This window comes from Carica papaya, chromosome 2 (assembly GCF_054855325.1).
Source record: "Carica papaya isolate Zhongbai chromosome 2, ASM5485532v1, whole genome shotgun sequence".
Taxonomy (NCBI): Eukaryota; Viridiplantae; Streptophyta; class Magnoliopsida; order Brassicales; family Caricaceae; genus Carica; species Carica papaya.
Window position 1 is genome coordinate 13,421,386 of NC_142310.1, and position 7,767 is coordinate 13,429,152.

The following is a 7,767-nucleotide window of genomic DNA, read 5'->3' on the forward strand; positions in this document are numbered from 1 at the left end:
CTCTACGTGTTTTATTATATCCAATGAATTGTTAAATTCAAGAATTTTTATCAAAAGAGAATTTCTTTGCTCTAATAGGAAATCCTTCAATTTCTCCAAAATTTCTCCCCCCTTTTTTGTCTCTATCTATAAGGGAATCTTTTCTAAAATTTTAAAATTGTTCTTGTTTTCCTATTCCCTTTTTTTTTTCTTTGTCCACCCTTCACTTTATCGATGATAATGTCCGTATAAGTAATAAATATTTTCATTTTCTAATAGCATATTATTCTTTTGCTCTTCATGTTTCTATCATCAGTCAAAAAGAGTAATATATGAGAGAAAAAATATTTGCTTTGTCATATATGCAATGAGATGACAAATATTTCAAAATTCAAACCATAAATCCTTGGCATATTATAGAAAATACCAAACCTTCAAGATGCAGATAAATCACCTTATAATTGAAATCTCATCATTCTTGGGATTCCCAAAATGGGACATGCAGCAAATATATAAGTTAATAGAGCATTTACGATTCTCATTCTCTAATACTTACACATTTCAAGAATAGTGTAGAGCTGGTAATTCATCATTTAAATAAACTTTTGATGTTGATTCACATGTTAAGAGGAATACTTTGCTTTCTTAATAGAGAATTATTTTTTTGGTAAAGCAAAAGAGGGATTTCCAAATTTTTTTTAATTCAAAATCCATCCTATATTTAAGTACGCACATTAAACACATATAATAAAGAATGTTAGACCCAAGTTATTAGATTAAATCGAGGATGTGCTCATGGCCCACCAATTATTGATGATCAAACCAATTAAACATCAACTATCAACTAGACATCTTAACCATACAAAGCAAATTAATCAAGGCTTTTCCCATATTCAAAAACACTTATAAGAAAGTACAAATTGCACAAATGTTCAACACTCGAGAGAACCAATTATGGCTTTCTTGAATAATACAACCATATTTTCCATGGAATAAAGTTCAACCATTAAAATCTCTAAGGTTGATTTGGTCAGGGTCTATCCAGGATATTTCTTTTTGCCTACAATCCGATAATATGAAAATTTTTATTAGAATTAAAATCAAATATTTTAGTCATGATAGGATCGTGACTATGAGTGTTTGTGCTAGTGTAATCTCCTTCGTTATAGATAATAATTATTGTAAATCATATTTAAAGCTAAAAAAATATTAATTGAAAATTACCTCAATAATAGTAGTCATGTTTTGTTGAATAATATTGAATCCATCCTTCAATTTTCCCAATCCATTCAAACATCTAAATGCATAAAGAAACAAATGACATAAGATATTAGTAGAAAAATATAAGTCTAGTTTGATTAACATAACAAAGATGAATAAAGAAACAAAAGATATCTAATGTTGATAGAAAAATATACATTTAATTTTATTAACCCTTTTACATGGTATGAATCTAAACTCGTACTTAAATAGAAGTGCTAGATATGAGTATGTTATGATATTTGGGTGTACATATTAGTGTTTAGGAGTGAGGGAAACACATTTTAATTTTAAGTTCTTCAATATAGATTAATCTCTCCCATGAAATATGTATATTTACAAAAACCATGAAAATAGGAAGTAGGTTCTCAAATGGTTGTCATCATCTTCTTATTTATGTTTGCTTAATAACATGATTTTAACTAATTAGTGGATATAGTAAATGGGTGTTGCTCCTCTTTTGCTCTGCAACTCTTATCGTCATATAGATATACAATTATTTAGTTATCATATATTACAAAAAGAAATTGAGTTATAGTAAAGGAAAAAAATCTAAAAGGATATGATCTATGTATTTAACAATAAAATATCACCTCGAACCTGAATTTTATGTTTGATACATTTCACTTATATTTGCTATTTATTTTTGTTATGACTGCCTCATTTGTCGTTCCACCGATACTAAAACACCTACTTGGGAGAAACAAACCTACTCTAAACTTAATTCTTTCTAGTTAAAGAATCTCCAATAATTGCTTTATGACAGCACCTGGTGAAACAAGAAGCAGTAATTTGGTGATTTATAGTAGTGATCTATTTCTCTGTCCAGTTGAAGAAAGTTCAAATTCTTGCTGTGTTTTTTCTACTATTTAATCTAAGACTCACTTGGTCAGAACTCAGAAGCAACATTTTTTTCCATTCTAGAATAATACTTGATCTCTAATAGTTAAATTGATTGAACAAATTCATAACCTCTAAAATTCCACATCTCCCCTACCAGTCCTATTAAAATAATTGTGTTCTAGTTGATTTAACTTTTACAAGATTAAATACTAGAGCATATGTAGTGTTATTCTTATATCACATTGAGCAAACCACTTCTAGTTGTGTTAGTTCATTGTTGGTTGAGTTATTGTAAAATTTGATTATTGAGGATAACTTTTCTTGGCTTGGCTATCAAAGATGAGAATTGAATCTTGTGGTTACTAATTCAAAGTTTAAATTATTGTAAGTTTGAACTTTTCAATCATATTGTAAGTTTATGTTTGTATTTTATGCGAGAAAAATATTCTATCCAAGCATCTACTTCAAATAGTATAGAGAGTCTATTCTCTAGAGATAATATACTTCTAAAGATAATGATAAAAGAGGATGTGTGCATTGCATAAGACTTATGGCATGTTTTAGTGAATCTATTTCTTCATCAACTAGTTCTCAATATGGTAATTCAAGTGACAATGACAACTTAAAGAGAGAAAATGAGAATTTGTAAGGCATAATTTCTTCAATGTACACGTTGATGCAAAATAGATTTATAGTTGGAGGATTACAAGATTTCTTTAGATCTACTTCTTGTATAACCAATGTATTTGTAATGGTGTTTCCTAATATATTTATTGTAATATATAATTAGTTATTTATTTAGTTAACTAATCGATATTTTTCACAAGCTCCTGATGCTAGTGGTAATAACAATCAAATTATAACTCTTCTAAAGAAATGACTCATAATTTCTTAGATGATTCATTGAGTTTCTAGATGACTTTTGAAGAAATGATAATTTTTAATGTTAAATATGTGTATTTTTTCTTGTTTTATCTAACTATTTGAAGCACATTAGAAACTACTAGTTATGGAGCTTAAATTGTACATTTTAGTCTATAAATTTAACATTTTTGTATAAATATGAGATATTTTGGGACGTCTCGATGCCAATTTGGCACTGACATTAAAAATGTACATAAACAACATCTATATCACTTATTTTAAATGTGTAATTGAGCTATTATTACCTAATATAGGTGGTTTTGTCTATTTTGATGTAGTTCAAGGGATAAAACTCAAATCTAGAAAGCATCCCAACATAAGTAAATTTTATGTAGAAGCTGTCATCAGTTATTGTATAAGCCTCGGGAAAGGCTTCTACCTTGGTAAGGGCAACAGGACTCAGTTCAAAAGTCTTGGGCAAGGCTTGCATTCTTGTGGCAGTCGAAAACAATGGTCCATGCGTAGATAACCCTTCAGCAAAGCTAACACCCTGACAGTAGCAAGAAGTATCAGGTTACACACAAATAAGTCTCGGCCAAGGCTTAGGCTCCAACAACCACAAATATTGATAACCTGGTATGCTTTCAAATTTGAAAGAGGATCCCGTTACAACTTGGAAGCAAAGAATCAAATCGAGAAAAAGATAATTTTAGAAAGTAAGAAGAGAACCAAAATCATCGTGGAAACCCTATCTTCACAAGTGGATGCCCTGATCCTCTTGGCTTTTAAATAGGAAAAAAATGGAGAAAAAGGCACCCTGTCAAGAACAATAGCAGATTCTAATTTTCCACACCATTCTTCTTTCTATAAAAACTGAAAACAATATTCTTTGTATTTGGGTCATCATGAGCAGCTAACAAAACACCATTTCCAGTTAAAGATTTGGTTGAAGTTCCAATTTTGGATTGCAAGATCTAATTATTTTACTTTTGTTTTTATTAAGCTTCAATATTTTCATATATCTCTGTGCGTATTATTATTGTTGTTTGTTAATTATCTAAACAAGGCCCGTCAGGCATCCAATGCAACAATATATTGTCATTTGAAACTCCCAAATCTGTAATCATTCGGGCTATTCTGATACTTAGTGGTGAATTAGTTTTTTCCTAAGGGAATATGCAATCTGGTTTGAATGGGTCACATGGTTGAACTCATTAACTAGAATTAGGTCCTTCTACCTCTTAAAATTGTTAATGAATTAAATCCTAAGATTGCATCCGGGGTTTTTTATTAACAAGGAAAGATTGGTTGTTAGGAGGATCTCCGACAACTAGAACTGGTTTGTTGAAGTTTGAAAGAATCAATCATTGCATCAATGATCAATCTCATAACTAGAATCAAAGCTACTTCTTTGACTAAAATCAAATCATAATTGCTTTCACTTTAATCACTTTTCGATAGTACTCTTTGTTTTCTATTTTAAGTCTCATTAATTAATTTACTTTTTTGCATCAATCTAGAATAAAAGCCCCAGCTTTCAGCCTTTATTCACTAGCCATAAAAGGAGAGTGGTCCTCAACTCCCTGAGGATTTTTGTCACTACTACAAATTCCATTAGTTGTTAGAATAGGATATCATTTTTTATGGATTCGGCACTCATCATACGTATAACTGAGCATATTAAAAATGCATTTAAATAATAAAATGGGCAATATTCATCCCTTACAACAATTACAATCATAGTGTACTGAGGCACTAAGCCTTCAAATCCTACATACAAATGTTATGGATTTGCCCAAAAATCTAACTTGTCAAAAATAAAATAGAAAAGAGAAAGTCTTCCAACGCTCCCATTAAGCATCTTGGAACGGGTCCAAACAGGCCTCATCAGGATGCTTATAAAGTCATCATCTGGGAGGGGGTTGTATTGGGGTAAGTTCTAATAAACTCAGTACCATAGGCAATAATTAAGACATACAACCATCATTTAAAAACAAATACTTATTTACTTGTGAAATATTCAGATAATTTACAAATTAGTCTAATTCGTTTTGTCTCTCCACATTTTATATTATTAGAGAACCCAAACCAAAATTATCATACAAAACATATCATGGCCCTAAAGGCATCATAACAGAATGGATCCGATCAAATCAAATCTTATAGAGGAATCAAATCACCGAGACTCTGATTCTGATTCATCTTCCGACACAGTTTTATTACAATATTATTAATCTTTAATTAAGTTACACTATTCATGTACCTACGCCTGCAACTGCCTGAGCCTATACCTAAGAGGATAGAATACACTAAATAACACCATGAATAGGGACGTAGATAACAAAACAAATATACAGACAGAATACTCAACCACTCTAGTTGCCTCATGCACTCCCTATGCACAGGGTAGTGAACGCAAAATGTCCAACCAAACTGAACCTTCGTACACAAGGGGACGTTGAAACCCATTCACGAGTTCAAAAGCATACATCAATACAAACAAATAACCCCTCCTAGATAACAGGGAAAATATATTTAACTGGACAACTTTATTTATTACATCTAATAAGACACCATACTAGTTTTCTTATTTTATTTATATTTAGCCTAGACTTATGCCATGCCCTAGGTTTTGACCAAAACTCTTTTTTTTCCTCAGACTTATTTTATTTCAATTTAAATTTAGTCTAGACCTAAGCCTTGCCCAAGGTCTAGACCAAAACTCTAAGCCTAGCCCTAGGCATAGCTGAAAAGTCTCTTTTCTCCAAAATAATTATTTTTACCAAACTTCCAATTTGAGTCAAAATTTCCTTAATTCATAAATTTCCAAATTTCTTAGATTTTCCTTATGATTCCTTAATATTCCTTTTGTTCAAAATTCATATTTTATTGCACATTTTTCTTTTTAATTTCAATTATTTTACTTTACCACTTCAATTTAAACTTAATTTTAGATTACCAAATCAATTCTTTTTACGCTTTTGTGCAATTTGCCCTTAAACCCACAGCAGGGGGATAGAATCCCATAAGCCCGCACCTGCTACATAGGGTTCCTTGGCCTATGACACTCTCGATGTGTTCATGTCTGGCAATGCCCGTGCCTCAAAGGGGTTGCTGGATAATAGCTTGCTAGTGGGGCGCATGCCTCGGCACTGTGGACGCACGCCTCGATACCATGGGTGCCTGAGCGTGTGTCCTTGTGCACATGCGTGCACATCACTCAACATAAATAGTGCCTCATGCAAGTCCTCTCAGTGCAGCAAGGGCGCTTGACAAGAACCTTTTGCATATGCACACCATACTGTGCGTACACAGCATGCTAGGGGACATGTCCTGACGCTCTTGGATGCCTGGAAAGTGTCCTGTATGCACCATCCCGCATGGTCGCCCGTGTCTACCCCATTAGCCAACACGTTGGTTCCTGGGAAATGCAAATAGAGGCATCGAGCCTCTGTTTGCTGATTGTTTCCATTTTTCCTTTCATTTCAGCATTTTAATCCATCTACATAATGTTATAGATCATTCTAGTAATCACATTCCATCAAAATCATCATTAAAAACAAGGTTAAATCATCAAAATCATGCATGCAACATACACACCCTCTGCATCAATTAAAACAATAAGAATACATGCATTGTTTGAAGATTTAATCACCCTACATGCATCTATAAAACCAAATCCAGTTAAAAACTAACTACCACCAATCTTAATATAAAGAAGAAGGTCTAAGCACTCCAAACACACGAGGAAATTGACCTAAAAGCAAGAAGAACAGCTAGCAACACACTTGTGCGACGGTGGCCGCACTAGTCGGGTTTTTGAGTTTAATCCACAATTTTTAGGTTGTTTTACCATATCAATTCAGTTTAAATTCAAGTTAGAACCTAAATAAACTAATCTAAAGCTGCAAAACAAATAAATAACCGAAAGGAAAAAATAAGGAAGAATAACATACTTACTTGAACAGTCCTGATTGATACTGTTATGGTTGCAGAATGAGCTTCAATCAAAACTGGAAGAAAGATTTTTGTGTTTGGGTGAAAAAGGAATGAGCAAATTAATGGAAGAAAGAGCTAATCTACTTGAAACAGAAGTAGATGCTTATCTGAGAAGATAAGAAACCATCTTCTCGTCTAGATAGCACGCGTAATTTTCTGCACTCTTCTTCTCTCAATTTTTACTCTCTTTCTCTCACTAGATTCTCTCTAAATTTGACTCTCTCTCTGGTTTTCTATTTGCTCGAAAAAATGAAGAACTAGAGAAGAAAGTGGAAAGGAGGCATCATTTTATACCCCATGTTGCGGCATCCTTAGCCCTCTAATGACATGCAATGCATTTGGGCCATTAGAGGTTATGGGTGGCCGATAGGACTGGAGGGGAAGGCTGGTTGGCTGACACTTGGTGATGGAAGAAAGGAGCCTGCCTATAGGACTTTGGGTCCCAATGTGAGTGGTGTCCATCGACGGAACAGTCACGACAAGTGATTTACATGCCAGCGGGGATACCCGCGAATGAAAAATCCTGCGTGGTTGGTATGCCTGCGCGAAAGTTTTTCCCGAGGGTAAGGAAAAGAAATGTCTCGCACGTGAGCCTTGCCCGCTGCTTGGGTTAAGGATCCACGTGTATGTGTGAGATGTATTTTGTGATTTCTCTTGAAGTATTAAAATTTACGACAAAAAAAATTGCAAACTTCAAAGAAAACCATTCCTGAAATACCTTGATTGATTATATAACAGAATTTCATTTTACAGTAGGTTAAATATTACACATTTTTTGTTTCTATTAGAAAGATATATGTATTTGATGTTTTAAATATGAAG

At 33.0% G+C, this 7,767-nt stretch overlaps 1 long non-coding RNA gene across 1 annotated transcript; it reads right to left on the bottom strand.

Annotated features, from left to right (window-relative positions):
• Nucleotides 1-750: 750 nt before the first annotated feature.
• On the bottom strand, nucleotides 751-7,474 carry LOC148268784 (uncharacterized). Its single transcript, XR_015817017.1, has 3 exons — nucleotides 6,907-7,474; nucleotides 1,204-1,276; nucleotides 751-1,039 (listed from the first exon to the last, which is right to left on the bottom strand). It is a non-coding gene; the product is annotated as an uncharacterized LOC148268784 (long non-coding RNA).
• Nucleotides 7,475-7,767: the final 293 nt, after the last annotated feature.